The 16,194-nt window shown below is 40.1% G+C and overlaps 1 long non-coding RNA gene across 1 annotated transcript in view; it reads left to right on the top strand.

Moving 5' to 3' along the window:
• Window positions 1–6,752: 6,752 nt before the first annotated feature.
• LOC122927930 overlaps window positions 6,753–16,194 on the top strand; it is a 47,400-nt gene continuing 37,958 nt past the window's right edge. Inside the window, exon 1 of the long non-coding RNA XR_006387829.1 lies at window positions 6,753–6,864. This is a non-coding gene — a long non-coding RNA (uncharacterized LOC122927930). The remainder of the gene's footprint in view (window positions 6,865–16,194) is intronic.

Genomic DNA, 16,194 nt, shown 5'->3' with positions numbered 1-16,194 from the left:
TTGCGGCTTTTACATGGTGCGGCTGTGGCTGGCGGCGGTGCCATCGGGACCCGATGACATGGAAGGCAGCGCTATGTCTTCCTGAGGCATCAGCGCTGCCTTCCTATGACGAGCCTGTGAGATCCAGCCCCCTGGATCTCACAGGCCGGAAGCTGTACTGTATGAGTACATAAGTATTGGAATGCATTGTAAAGGGGATCAGACCCCAAAAGTTGAAGTCCCAAAGTGGGACAAAAAATAAAGGGAAAAAAAAGTTGAAAAAATAAAGTTTTCCCTCCTAAAAATGCTAAGTTTCAAGTAAACAAAAAAAGTAAAGTAATTTCCCCCAAATAAAGTTAAAAAAAATTGTAAAAAGTAGGGGAAAGAAAAAAGTTGACATATTAGGTATTGCCGCGTCCGTGTCGACTGGTTCTATAAACATATCACATGGCCTAACCCCTCAGATGAACACCGTAAAAAATACAAAATAAAAACTGCTAAATAAACCATTTTTTTGTCACCTTACATCACAAAGAGTACAACAATAAGCGATCAAAAAGGCGTATGCTCACCAAAATAGTACCAATCTAACCATCACCTCACCCTGCAAAAAATGAGCCCCTACCTAAGACAATCGCCCAAAAAATAAAAAAACTATGGCTCAGATAATGGAGACACTAAAACATCATTTTTTTGTTTTAAAAAAGCTATTTATTTAAAATGTAAGTAAATAAAAAAAAGTATACATATTAGGTATCACTGCATCTGTAATAACCTGCTCTATAAAAATATCACATGACCTAACTCCTCAGGTGAACACCATTAAAAAAAAGGTGTAAAAAAAAAAGCCATTTTTTTGTCACATTACATCACAAAAAGTGTAATAGCAAGCGATCCAAAAGTCATATACACCCCAAAATAGTGCCAATCAAGCTGTCATCTCATTCCGCAGAAATTGAGACCCTACCTAAGATAATCGCCCAAAAACTGAAAAAAACAATGACTCTCAGACTATGGAGACATTAAAACATGATTTTTTTTGTTTCAAAAATTATATTATTGTGTAAAACTTACATAAATAAAAAAAAGTATATATATTAGGTATCACCGCGTCCGTAATAACCTGCTCTAAAAAAAATCACATGACCTAACCCCTCAGGTGAACACCTTAATTTTAGTTTTTTTAACCACTTAAGGTTTATACCCCCCCTAGTGACAGGCCCTTTTTTACAAATCGGCACTTCACAAATTTAACGGTTTATTGCTCGGTCATGCAACTTGGCACTTAAATGAATTTTATCTCCTTTTCTTCTCACAAATACAGCTTTCTTTTGGTGGTATTTGATTGCTGCTAAGATTTTTCGTTTTTCCGATATTAATCAAAATAAGCAGCAATTTTCTCAAAAAAAGTGTATTTTTAAATTTCTCTAGTTAAATTGTTCAAATATAATTACATTTCTAAACAAGTTTGTGTCCGAATTTATTGTGCTACATGTCTTTGATAAAAAAAAATCCAATAAGTGTATATTTATTGTTTTGCGCAAAAGTTATAGCGTTTACAAACTATGGTACAAAAATTTGAATTTCCGCATTTTGAAGCAGCTCTGACTTTCTGACACCCCAAAACACATTTCCCTACTTCTCCTGAGTACGGTGATACCAGATGTGTGACACTTTTTTGCAGCCTAGGTGTGCAAATGAGCCCAAATTCCAATGAGTACCTTTTAGGAGGGCATTTTTAGACATTTGAATTCCAGACTTCTTCTCACACTTTAGGGCCCCTAAAATGCTAGGGCAGTATAAATACCCCACATGTGACCCCATTTTGGAAAGAAGACACCCCAAGGTGTTCCGTGAGGGGCATGGCGAGTTCATAGAAGATTTTTTTTTTGGGCACAAGTTAGCGGAAATTGATATTTTTTTTCACACAGTCTCCCTTTCCGCTAACTTGGGACAAAAAGTTCAATCTTTCATGGACTCAATATGCCCCTCAGTGAATTTCTGCTATTCTCCTTATATTAAGCATAAGGATAATGAGATTTTTTTTTTCCGTTCAGCCTCTGGGCTGAAAGAAAAAATGAACAGCACAGATTTCTTCATTCGCATCGATCAATGTGGATGAAAAGAAATCTCTGCCAAAAAATGTGCAAAAAAGAAAAAAAAAGGAGGGGAAAGGCGTCTGCCAGGACATACGAGCTCCGCCCAACATCCAAACCCACTCAGCTCGTATGCCCTGGCAAACCCGATTTCTCCATTCACATCAATCGATGTGGATGAATAAATCATTGCCAGAATTTTTTTTTTTATTATAAAAAATGTTTGCCAAAGCATATGAACACCGCCCCTCAGCTCATAGGCCTCAGCAAACGTATCTTTTTTACTGCAGACGAGAAATCTCGTCTTGCAGCACCGTATACACCGACTTTTGTGTAATCTGACAGCAGCGCAATGTTTCTATCAGAATGCACATCAGTGCTGCAGCTGGTTGATCGCTTAGTCCACCTAGAAGGTAAAAAAAAAAAAAACAGGCCGCAATGCAATAAATTTATTAACATTAACTTTATATAACATTTGAACAGAACATTAACTTTTATAAACTTTTTATAACATTTGAAACAGAACATTAACTTTTTTGCTTACCTGTGATTTATTTTATTTTTTTATATTTTTTTACCTTTAGAGGATAAACCTCTCCTTTCCCATGGGACAATGTGCAAAGCGCAAATCGCCCAGAGATGTGGCGAAGTACATTATGCACTTTGTCCCAGGTGAAAGGAGAGGTTTGTGGCAGCTCTGTGTGAAAGGGCCCTAAGACCCCTGTGTGCCTGTCCTGTGTCACGCAATCCCTACACTAATAGTGTACCTGTGTGTGGTACTTGCAGAAACACTCCCCTATGCATAGGGCAGGCTGGTCAGGACAGTCAGGACAAAAAAAGGTGGTGTTACGCCTGATTCCACTCCTGCTACAGACACAACATCTTCTTCTTGGGGAACGTTGAGTTGGGGTACCAGGACAGACACTCGGGAAGTGTTTTTGCAGTGATCAGGAAAATAAATTCTGTCACTGCAGTGGGGTGGACTGAACGCAAGTGTGCGCACAAGATCAGGCCTGATCGGGCAAACACTGCGTTTTTTGTAGAGCCTAAGGTGACCCTAATGTACTTATATAGATCTTATTGCGATCAGTCTTGATCACTTACAGATACTATATAGTACTAGTGCTGATTAACGACAACGATGACGCTAATCAGTGACTGTGGTGCGGTGGGCTGGGCGCTAACTACCTAGAAAGTAGCTAACTACCTGGCGGTGATGAGGGACCCTTACAGGGGGGTGATCAATGACAGGGGGGTGACAGGGGGTGATCAGGGAGTCTAATATGGGTGATCAGGGGTTAATAAGGGGTTAATAAGTGACAGTGTGTAGTGTATGTGTGGTGATTGGTGCTACTTACAGAGCTGCCTGTGTCCTCTGGTGGTCGATCCAAGCAAAAGGGACCACCAGAGGACCAGGTAGCAGGTATATCAGATGCTTTTTACTAAATAGCGTCTGACATACCTCTTTGATTGGGTCTTTTAAAAATCTACAGCCTGCCAGCCAATGATCGCTGCTGGCAGACTGTAGATGAACTTCTGAACTGCGCGATCCTGTGAACGCGCGCTCACAGGAGCGCACCTTCACAGGAAATCTCGGTGTTCACGAGATGACGCCTTCCAGCGTTAGTGTGACCCAAGAGAGCAGCCGCACTCACGACTTTTGGCGTTAGTGTGACGGCAAGCGAGTAAAACAGTGTAAAAAAGCTATTTTTTGTCACCTTACATCACACATAGTGCCAATCAAACCATCATCTCATCCCGCAAAAATCATACCCTACCCAAGATAATCGCCCAAAAACTGAAAAAACTAATTGCAGCATCTGAGGGGTTAAATATTGGGGTTCGGTGTGATTGCCATTCACCGTCATTGGTATGATACAGCAACCATCTGCCACATATGGAGTGGGCTCAAAGCAGTAGCCCACTCAAAGGAGTAGCACTCCCAGGCACCCTCATGCCCAGATAGAGGGACCTTTCAGTTGCTCTGGCAGCCTCAGGACTTCTGAAGGATTCGAAGCATGCCTCAGCAATGTTCCTTTTATGCCCTATTCACATGATCATGATGTTGCTGTGCCCGTATTGCGGACCGTAAACCTAGGGTCCGTAAAAAATGGGCACCGGCTGTGTGAACTCTGCATAACGGTGTAGACTCCTTGACTTCAATGAGATATTTAGCGCAGCAAATGCGTGGACCTGGAAGCACATGGAAGCCCTTCTGTGTGCTTCCGGGTCTATGCTTCCACAAAGACAGAACATGTCTGATTCCGTATCAACTGAATTCAATGGGTACGCTGTACCACAATCAGGTAAATGGAACTTTACAGGAACATAGTGAATCTTCCATAGACTACAAGGGTAATTTATTGCAGTCTATGGAGAAGTGATGAGTGCATGCTCAGGGAATTTTAAAAATGTGTTAGAAAGTAAAAAATTTTTTACAAATATAATAAAATATAATAATTTAAATCCCCCCTTTACCCATATTAAAAATAGAATACATATACAATAAAAAAAAGAAACACGCTGCCTTCCCGAAATGCCCAAACTATTTAAATATATAATTGTATTTATCCTGTACAGTAAATGCAGTTTTTTTCTCGCTTAACCTACTAAACAAATGTAATACAAAGTGATCAAAAAGTTATACATACAGTACTCCATGGTGTCAATAAAAACAACAGATCACCATACAAAAAAATACCGCTCACACTGCTCCATAGACATAAATATGAAAAAGTTATGGTGGTAAGAATATGGTGATGCAAAGATATAATTAAGTTTTTTTCCAAAGTTCAACTTAAAAAAAACAAGTCTTTATATGTCTTTGTGAATGCAAACGTTAGGGCTCCGGCAAGGCAGAGAATAAAAAATAAATAAATAAATTTTTAAAAGAAAAATCACTCCGTCAAGAAGGAGTTAAAGGTAATCTTTCACCAGTTATATGGTGTTCTCACTAAGGCCTCGTGCACACAAATAGTGTTGATCGCGAATATTCTAATTGCGAATTTGAATTGCAAATATCGGCACTTCGAGAATTTGCAAAGTTCTAGAATATAATGCTATATCTTCGTAAGGCTACTTTCACACTAGCGTTCGGAGCGGGTCCGTCTGATGTTTCATCAGACGGATCTGCTTCTATAATGCAGACGTTTGCATCCGTTCAGAACGGATCCGTCTGCATTATAACTTAGAAAAATTTCTAAGTGTGAAAGTAGCCTGAGCGGATCCGTTCAGACTTTACATTGAAAGTCAATGGGGGACGGATCCGCTTGAAGATTGAGCCATATGGTGTCATCTTCAAGCGGATCCGTCCCCATTGACTTCCATTATAAGTCTGGACGGATCCGCTCGCCTCCGCACGGCCAGGCGGACACCCGGACGCTGCTTGCAGCGTTCAGGTGTCCGCTCACTGAGCGGAGCGGAGGCTGAGCGCTGGCAGACGACGGATGCATTCTCAGTGGATCCGCCTCCACTGAGAATGCATTAGGGCAGACGGCTGCGTTCAGGGCCGCTTGTGAGCCCCTTCAAACGGAGCTCACGAGCGGACACCTGAACGCAGGTGTGAAAGTAGCCTAATAGAGAATATTCTAGATTTTTTTTTATCCCTAAATAAACCTATAATCTTTTCTCACTTATTATATATAGCTTCTCTTAATTCTCTTAAGTATTTTCCTACCTATTATTAATCATTTATTTTTATATATGCTAATATATGTATATTATTTTACTTTTAAAATAAATCATTACCTATAACGCACAATAAACAACATATAACAGACAATCACACAAAGGCTGTATGCCAAAAGCCAGGTATGTGCAAGCCAACAACCTATCCATGAGACAGAAACCTTACAATGGCAGCCTTGTGCATTATGAGACATACAAAACCAGCTTTACATTTTTATTATAAAACAAAAAAATATATAATCAAACAATTTCATCAAAAGTTACTCAAGAAGCATATTCCACGTGTACCTATTCTACAATGTAGCAGCTCTAACACCTAAACATTTTCTGTCACGTAAATAGAAAACATAAATCTCACTTAAAACAAGTTTGATGCATTCTTTTTCATCAATCAGCAATGTTATATGTGCATATTGCACGTGCAATTCCATTACCTATAACATATAGCAAACAATCACATAAAAGCTATAAGCCAAAAGCCAGATATGTGCAAGCCAACAACCTATCCATGAGACAGGTACAGTCAGCATACCTTACAATGGCATCCTTGTGCACTATGAGACATACAAAACCAGCTTTACATTTTAATTATAAAACTAGAAAACTTACAAAACAAACTATTTCATCAAAATTTACTCAAGGAGCACATTGCAACTGTTAATATTCCATAATGTAGCAGCTCCAGCACCTAAATGTTTTCTGTCACTTAAATAGAAAACATAAATCTCACTTAAAGCAAGTTTGATGCTTTCTTTTTATCAATCAAGTCTTTCCTAAACAACAAAATATTACAAACCTTCAACAATGCTTTTTTCAAGCAGTTCACCATAATACCGGCTTCTTACCTGTCTGTGGCACAGTACAAAGTCCATACATTACTAGTTTGTGATTCAAGAAGCCCAGATCACAAGTATGATTTAGCAAAACACCGACCCTCCTCCATAAGTTCTGTGCATACTTACAATTCCACTTTACGTGGAGAGAGGTTTCATCCATAACACAGTCACTTCTTGGACACCAGTCCTCTCCTGTGCTGATAGGCTCTTGTCGGTAGACAATCCTGCATTACCATCAAGGCTAAGTATTTTAAGCAGTTCGAGAGGTAAGCGCAATTAAACAACATCCAACATTCCAAAGACTTAGCTTCTGTATAATTTGAGACTGGACAGACTTGTTCCCTATTATTCAGATGTTGTATTATTTCTTTAGCATTATCCAAACAGTCTCTTTCACAATTCTCTAGGGAGTACTGTCGAATGATCTTCTCAATTAATACATATTGCCTTGGTGGGACAAGCAACACTGGTACTGTTAAAGGAATTTGTATCCATTGGCGTTTCTGGAACAAATGTCCTGCTGCATACTTTAGGAAAAAAGAGCAGGTATTCTCAGTTCTTTTAATCATCCTGAAGCACGGGGAAAAGAAATGCAGATACAAAATGTTCATAATATTAGGTATCCCTTTGCATCAGAACTTTTTTTGTTTATACATAGTCTACCTGCTGACTTTTTTTTTCGAGCTCCAAATAAACTGAAAGATTACTCTCTGAAGATATTTAAGACGCAGTTCACTTGGAGGGAAGACTACATTGAAGTATAGTAGAATTGGGATTATTATGGCTTTAATGATTATTATGGCTTTAATTTGCTTCCAAAACTCCCAACTTTTTTCTAGACTTTTGCTTTGACTTCCTCTCAACTCTTTTGACCGTTGTTATTGTCATCAAAAATTACTCCAAGTATTTTTATCTGCTCTTTTTGTATTTTTAGATACAGGATATACTTTTCTCCTATGGCAAAGCAATCACACTTCGTTTTATTACGACGAAAGGCAGAAGCTTGATAAAAGAATTCCGCAATTTGTACAGCTTTCCTCAATGCAGGTATTGTTATACACAAGATTGTGACATCATCCATGTAGGCACCTGTTCTAACAGTAAGTCCATTACCACCAGGTATAAAGACACCCTTGATTACCTTGTCTTTTCGTAGTAGCGAGAGTAGTGGCTCCAAAACCAAAACCTTGCTCAACTCCGGAAAACAAAGTAATTTTTCCAGACAGAAAACCATTAATAAGAATTTGGCTGAAGGATTCTTTGTAGAGAAATTATATCTTTTTTATTACAACATCTGGAAAGTTAATTTGCTTCAGCACCAACCACAGAAACTCATGTGACACTATGCCATATACTTTGAGAAAGTCCAAGGATAGTATGGCTAGATCTTGTTTTCTCTCATTCTGATACCAGATACAGTCTCTTATTATGTTGAGATTTTCCCATACTCCTCTACCTGGGACTGCACATACTTGATCTTGATGTATCACTTTGTCACTTTTTTAATCCGGTTCACAAGCAATTTGGCCATAACTTTGCAATCCGTATTTAGGAGTGTGATTGATCTCCAATTTTCTAATTGCTATTTGTCGCCTTTTTTGTATATTAATGTCACAATACCTTTCCTCCAAGATTCTGGCAACACCTCTGTATTTAAAGATTCCTTGAAGATAGCCATCAGGTCTCCTTTCAATACATTCCAGAATGTTTAATAATAGTCTACTGAAAGTCCATCAGACCCTGGCTTTTTTGCGAAAGCTTTAAAGACAGCATTCAATTCTTCTAGTGAGATATCCTTGCAGAGCATTTCTTGCTCCTCTCTCTCCAGTTTGTTTTCTAAAGAGTTTAAGGCATCTTTAACAAAGGCTTTATCTATTTGTTTATATTAAATAGTTCTTGATAGAATTGTTTGATTTTTTAAAGCATTTCTTCCTTCTTTGTTTCACCACTGATATTTTATATTACTGTTTTTTTGCCCAGTTGTTTTTTTGAAGAAGAATCTTATGCATTTTTCATTAGCTTCAAGCTGCTTCACTTTGGTATTAAATATTATTATTTAGCTTTTCTGATAAATTGCCTTTTTAATTTCCGCTTTTGTTTTCTCAATCAGGTCTGAGACATTGATGCCTCCATTTCTCATCTTCAGGTAAGGCCGCATGCACACAACCGTGGTGTGTTTTGCAGTTCGCAAATAGCGGATCCGCAAAACACGGATGGTGTCTGTGCACGCTCCGCAATCTGCGGAACGGCACGGACAGCCTTTACATATAACTGCCTATTATTGCCCTGCTCAGGTTATGTGCTGAGGTCTGCCAGGTTAGCAGCACGTGTGTAGTTTTTTGTTTTGGTCTTGGAATTGAGCTGTATCCACCTCCCTTCAGGTGCACTGGGTGGGGTCGTTTGTATGAGTTTAAATTACGCCCCTTTCCCATTGTCCTGTGCGGGTTATAGCTTCTATCTTGTTCAGTGGAAGGAAGGAAGGATTTTCTGTTTCTGCTCAGTAACAAGATAAGTTGGTTTTGTTTTTCTTGTTTTCTGTCTAGGCTGTTAGAGAGACGCCTGCCCCCTCCAGGTCCTGAGGAAGCAGGCTGTCTCTTTCCCCCTTTCACCATCTTAGGGATTTTAGGGAATCTTCAGCCTAGGCACGGGGTCATGTTTATTCCCACCTTTAGGGTCTGAACGTGGGCACATAAGTGTAGGGAGAGCTGGTAGGGATTAGTCAGGAGGTGACCTTGATGGTAGGGATTAGTCAGAAGGTGACCTTTATCCCCAGCTTCTTGCCTAGACACTTGTTTTGTGGTCTTCTGTGTATCTTGTATCCTGTCCAGCGTGTGACAAACGGATGCAGACAGCACCCATTGGAGTGAATGCGACCGCATCCGAGCCGCTAAAACGGCGGCTCGGATGAGGACCAAAACAACGGCTGTGTGCATGAGGCCTATGTCTGTAGTTTGGTATTAAGATTTTTGAACCACAGTTTTTTCTCTTTTGCTTTTTTTATTCCAATTTTGAGGAAAAATTCTTTAGTTTTGGTTTTTACATATTCCCACCATAGCAATATTGACGTGAACCTTTCTTTACAACAAGTCCATTCTTTGTAGTTTTGAACGAATACCTTCTTTACAGCTTAATCATTCAATAGATCCAGATTTAGCCTCCATACGCCTTTGCCTTTTCCACCTTCATTTACTTGAATTTGCGCTAGAAGATATTACCGTTCAGGGACATTGTCACAGGCTTCAGGACTTTTGAAATGAAAAAATAATCCAGTCTTGATTGAACTAAAGAGTTACTCCATGTGTATCCTGGGTCATTGTCCTTTACATTACTCCAAATGTCAATTAAATTAAAGGGGTTGTTCAAGTTATATTTATTGATGACCTATCCTTAGTATAGGTCATCAATATCAGATTGGCGGGAGTCCGACACCTGGCACCCCTGCCCTGCCTAAAGAGAAGGCGCGTGCCGTGCCAGCGCTGCCTCCTCTTCACTGTTTACCTTCTAGCCATTGCATCTGCAGCAGTGAGCAGGTGTAATTACACCCAAGCTGTCCCATTCATTTCAATGGTACGGATCGCTCCAATACAGCTCACAAACTAAAGAATCTTTTGAGATATTGTTTAACTTTGAAATCTGTCCGGAAGCTTATGAATAAAGCAGACTTATGGACCGGAAAGTATACATTTTTTGTCACCTTCAGGGAGGACCCTGGACGAATTTGAGGATTAAATCACCCCCCGTCAAACTTCCCAATTGGAAGAGACAAAGGGTACATTTATTGTCCAGGGATGCTGGAATTTTTTCAAAAGTGTCATCAATTTGGCCACGTACAAGCCAACTGTAAAGCGGAGGCAGGAATTTGCAGGAAGTGCAAACAGGCAGTGCATAAAAGCACCGATTGTCAGAATGTAATTATTTGCAACCTGTGTAGGATGGAAAGCCATGCCTTTAAAGACTGTCTAAAGCGTGGTAGAGCTCGGTCCTATGCAGATGTTGCCGTAGGCAAGGGACCTACAAAAGAACCGGAGGCCCCCAAAAAGGCTGAAACCCTGAGACTACAAGCGTACCTGGAACATCCAAAGTGCTGATGAAGAGTGCTCCTGGAAAATCTGCTTCTGCAAAGGTGGCAGGGGAACCTGCTACTGACGATGGAGTGAAGGGGACGATCGCAGGAGACAAAGCCATGTTCTCAGTGTCAAAAGAGCATCCCGTTAAAGTGCAGATGAGAGCCACAGTGGCTTAAGACCAAGCGTGACCTTATCTGATACCATGCACATTCTTCAGTTTGAGAGCTTAGCATCACCAGAGCTATTAGTTCCACTTATATCAAGTAGTTCATCTAATGAAATGACCTGATACGCAATGCTTTCCTACAAAATCATCTCACAGAAAGTGAGAAATTTTGAGAGAGCTCAACAAAGAGAGCTCCTTTTGTATGCAAAGAGACTTTTTATTATTTGAAGTTTTTCTTAATGGACAATGTTTGGTACACAAAAAATCTCCTCCCTTAACGTAAGGAACATTAAGAGAGCATCTAAAAGAGCTGCTGTTTTGGCTAATCTGGAGACATCAACTTTTTACAAGAATGTGGAATAGAATACTCCCCAAACTACGCAGATCTAAGGGAAAGTTGGACACAAGGCCATTCATTGTAGTGTGAGGACAACAATAACAAAGCTACTGGAGTTGGAATACTATTCAAAGGAAATAGTTGCCAAATTATTTCATACATGCAATTGATTTCAGGAAGAGCTTTATTAGTAAATATTAACTTTAATGGCAGAGACATCAAATTACTAAATGTTTATGCTTTACCTGAACTTCATGAAAGAGATGAGATGCTATAGGACATACAACCTTTCTTAGCTGGCCAATCACCAGTAATCATGGCTGGAGACTTTAATTGTATCTTAAAAGAGGAAGGACAGAACTGGTGAGCAAGTAAGAAAAAGAGACAAATAAAAGTGCAGCAACCTAAAAATATGATTTTGGACTTTTATTTAATTGACATTTGGAGTAATTTAAAGGAAAATGGCCCAGGATACACATAGAGTAACTCTTTAGTTCAATCAAGACTGGATTATTTCTTCATTTCAAAAGTCCTGAAGCCTGTGACGATGTCCCTGGAAGGTAATATCTTCTCTGATCATAAGTTGCTTCTAGCGCAAATTCAAATAACTGAAGATAGAAAAGGCAAAGGCGTATGGAGGCTAAATGTGGATCTATTGAATGATGAAGATATAAAGAAAGTTTTCGTTCAAAACGACAAGAAATGGACTTGTTGTAAAGAAAGGTTCACGTCAATATTGCTATGGTGGGAATATGTAAAAACCAAATCTAAAGAATTTTTCCTCAAATTTGGAATTGCAAAAGAGAGAAACAGTGGTTCAAAAATCTTAATACCAAACTACAGATTTACCTGAAGCTGAGAAATGGAGGCATCAATGTCTCAGACCTGATTGAGAAAACAAAAGCAGAAATTAAAAAGGCAATTTATCAGAAAAGCTAAATAATAATACTTAATACCAAAGTGAAGCAGCTTGAAGCTAATGAAAAATGCATAAGATTCTTCAAAAAAAAAACAACTGGGCAAAAAACAGTAATATAAAATATCAGTGGTGAAACAAAGAAGGAAGAAATGCTTAAAAAAGTCAAACAATTCTATCAAGAGGTCTTTAATAAAAAAAAAAAAATAGATAAATAGATAAAGCCTTTGTTGAAGATGTCTTAAAGTCTTTAGAAAACAAGCTGGAGAAATAGGAGCAAGAATGCTCTGCAAGGACATCTCGCTAGAAGAATTGCATGCTGTCTTTAAAGGTTTCGCAAAAACACAAAACGCCAGGGTCTGATGGTCTTCCAGTACAATTACTTAACATTCTGGAATGAATTGAAAGGAGACTTGATGGATATCTTCAAGAAAGCTTTAAATACAAAAGTTTTGCCAGAATCTTGGAGGAAAGGTATTGTGACATTAATATACAAAAAAGGCGACAAATCACAATTAGAAAATTGGAGACCAATCAAACTCCTAAATACGGATTACAAAGTTATGGCCAAGTTGCTTGTGAACCGGATTAAAAATAATTTGTAATTGGCAAAGAGATACATCAAGACCAACTAAGTGCAGTCCCAGGTAGAGGAGTATGGGAAAATCTCAACACAATAAGAGACTGTATCTGGTATCAGAATGAGAGAAAACAAGATCTAACCATACTATCCTTGGACTTTCTCAAAGCATATGACATAGTGTCACATGAGTTTCTGTGGTTGGTGCTGAAGCAAATGAACTTTCCAGATATTGTAATAAAACAGATATCATTTCTCTACGAAGAATCCTTCAGCCAAATTCTTATTAATGGTTTTCTGTCTGGCAAAGTCACTTTTGTTTTCCGGAGTTGAGCAAGGTTTACCCTTGTCGCCCATTCTGTTTATTTGTGTTTTGGAGCCACTACTCTCGCTACTACGAAAAGACAAGGTAATCAAGGGTGTCTTTATACCTGGTGGTAAAGGACTTACTGTTAGAACAGGTGTCTACATGGATGATGTCACAATCTTGTGTATAACAATACCTGCATTGAGAAAAGCTGTACAAATTGCGGAATTCTTTTACCAAGCTTCTGCCTTTCGTCGTAATAAAACGAAGTGTGATTGCTTTGCCATAGGAGACTGGAGAGAAGTATATCCTGTATCTAAAAATACAAAAAGAGCAGATAAAAATACTTGGAGCAAATTTTGATGACCATAACAACGGTCAAAAGAGTTGGGAGGAAGTCAAAGCAAAATGGAGTTTTGGAAGCTGTGAAAATTAACAATAGAAAGGAAAAATGTAATCATTAAAGCCCTAATAATCCCAATTCTACTGTACTTGAATGTAGTCTTCCCTCCAAGTTATCAGTGTCTGAAATATCTTCAGAGATTAATCTTTCAGTTTATTTGGAGCTCGAAAATTGAGAAAATCAACAGGTAGACAATGTATAAACAAAAAAGTTTGGAGGCAAAGGGATACCTAATATTAAGAAAATTCTGTACCTGCATTTCTTTTCCCTGTGCTTCAGGATGATTAAAAGAACTGAGAATACCTGGTCTTTTTTCCTAAAGTATGCAGCAGGACACTTGTTCTGGAAATGCCAATGGATACAAATTTCTTTAACAGTGGAAGTGTTGCTTGTCCCACCAAAGCAATATGTATTAATTGAGATATTATTTGACAGTACTCCCTAGAGAATTGTAAAAGAGACTGGATAATGCAAAAAAAAAAAAATACAACATATGAATAATAAGGAACGAGTCTGCGAGGTCTCAAATTATACATGAATCACGAACTGGTAATGTATTGACTTTGTACTGTGCCGCAGACAGGTAAGAAGCAGGTATTATGGACTATGATGAACTGCTTGAAAAATGCATTGTGGAAAGTTCGTAATATTTTGTTGTTTAGGAGAGACTTGATTGATGAAAAAGAATGCATCAAACTTGCTTTAAGTGAGATTTATATTTTCTATTTATGTGACAGAAAACGTTTAGGTGTTAGAGCTGCTACAAAATTGTTCTATAATTGAACTGGCTTTTTGCTCTTTTATTGAACAGCTCTATTGCATGCCAATGAGTCCTCATATTCATGAGCTCCAGTACTCTCCCCACCCACCTGTTCCTGATTCTAGTAGGAAAAAAGTGGTGGTGAAATCTGTGAGCTCGTGGGTATGATGATTGATTGATTTGCTGTTAGGACTTATTAGGACTAGGGATGAGCGAATCGTCTTCGGATGAAACAGTCGAAGTTGATTCGCATGAAACTCCGATGAGCCGAAGTTATTGCTTCGCAAAGTCTTGTGAAACTTCGCCCAATACCTTCATAAATTAATTTGTACTGTAAAAAAACATTTCCCGGACCCGAGTTTGGGAAATAGTCGATTTTTGGGGTGTAAAACACTTACTTTGCACTTGCGACACAGAAATACAATTGTTTGTCTGTTTGCCAATTTGTTGGTTGACTGTAAAAAAATGAGGAGAACATCAAATAGGGGACGTGGCCATGGTTGAGGTGCTGCCATTGTTGGTAGTGGTTGAGCTCCTGCTGTAGGGGGAGGATGTTGTCAATCTGTGCCAGACGACAGGACGTCCTGTGTCATTTCATAGGTCCAAATACCGCTTTACGAATGATGAGGCCAGAACAAGTAGAGGCAGTAGTAAATTGGATGTCTGACAGTGCCCCCAGTTCCTTCACATTGTCTCCCACCTGGTCCCCTTCTGAAAGCGCAGAGTTGGCACCGGCAGTCCAATGACATCTTTCACCTCAACCTCTTGCACATCAGCCAAGCAGTCTGAGCCCCAAGATCATGCAGCAGTCACTTATGCTTTTTGATGACTCTGATTGTGGGGTTCCTGTGGGCCATCCACCTAGAGAAGAGACTGATGTCCAACCACTTATGTTTGAGGATGAGGATGTGGGAGGACCGCCGCAGTGTGTCTGATCATGATGATGAAACACAGGTGTCAGCTGCTGCGGCTTTCTGCACTGTGCAGACCAGCAAGGAGGGCAGGGGTGAGGAGTGGGTGGAAGATGATGTGGAGGATGATGAGGTCCTTAGCTCACATAGCATCCAGGTCATCAGAGTGACATGTGCAGTTCGGAGGAAGAGCTTGGGGTCATGCAGCACCAGCCACACAGCAAAAGAGGGAGCAGGGTGCAAAAGCAGAGTGGCCGCCCCCTAGCCAGTACGTCTGCTACTGCCTAACATGCCGAGGGACAGAGCACACCTAAGCCAGCTAAAAGGAGTTCCCTGGAGTGGCAGTTCTTCAAGCAATGTGCTGATGACAAAACACAGGTGGTTTGTACGCTGTGCAGTCAGAGCCTGAAGTGAGGCATAAATGTTCTAAACCTGAGCACCACCTGCATGACCCGGCATCTAACTACAAAGCACGAGATGCAGTAGAGTAAAACACGAAAGATCTGAGACTCCTCCTGCTCCCTCTTATGCTGCGGTCTCACCCTCTTGCTTCCCCTCTGAAACGACAGGGCCACCTGTCACCTGTCAAAGTGAGGATGTGAAAGCAACACCACCACAACCACCAGTGTCACTGAGCATCTCCACATTGTACCACAGAAGCATTCGGCTGTCCATCCCCCAAACACTGTAAACAAAGAGGAAGTACCCTCCTACCCACCCACGAGCCCTGGCCCTATATGCCAGCATTTCAAAATTCCTGGCCTTTGAAATGCTGCCATTCCGTCTGATGGAGATGGACAGTTTTAAAAACTTACTGACGGTGGCCGTCCCATGGTACGTGGTTTCCAGCCACCACTACTTTGTGCTGGTGGGCCGTCCCTGCAGGAACAAATGCCTGAAAAAATCTGGTGTGCTCAGCGCAAAGCCATCAGTGGCAAGGTCCACATATCAGTGGTTATGTGGACCTTGCCATTAAGCATCGTCAGGAACGTTGTATCTCCCTAACTGTCCACTGGGTAAAAGTGGTGGCGGCTGGGCCTGAGGATTGCAGGACATTTCTCTGTGCCTCCTGTTGCCTCCGCCTCCGCTTCCTCCTCCTATTCCTCCTCACCACATCAGCGCAACACCACCAACTTCATCACAGCCAGA

Source organism: Bufo gargarizans, chromosome 2 (genome assembly GCF_014858855.1).
Source record: "Bufo gargarizans isolate SCDJY-AF-19 chromosome 2, ASM1485885v1, whole genome shotgun sequence".
Classification (NCBI taxonomy): Eukaryota; Metazoa; Chordata; class Amphibia; order Anura; family Bufonidae; genus Bufo; species Bufo gargarizans.
This window is presented reverse-complemented; position numbering and strand designations above follow the sequence as displayed.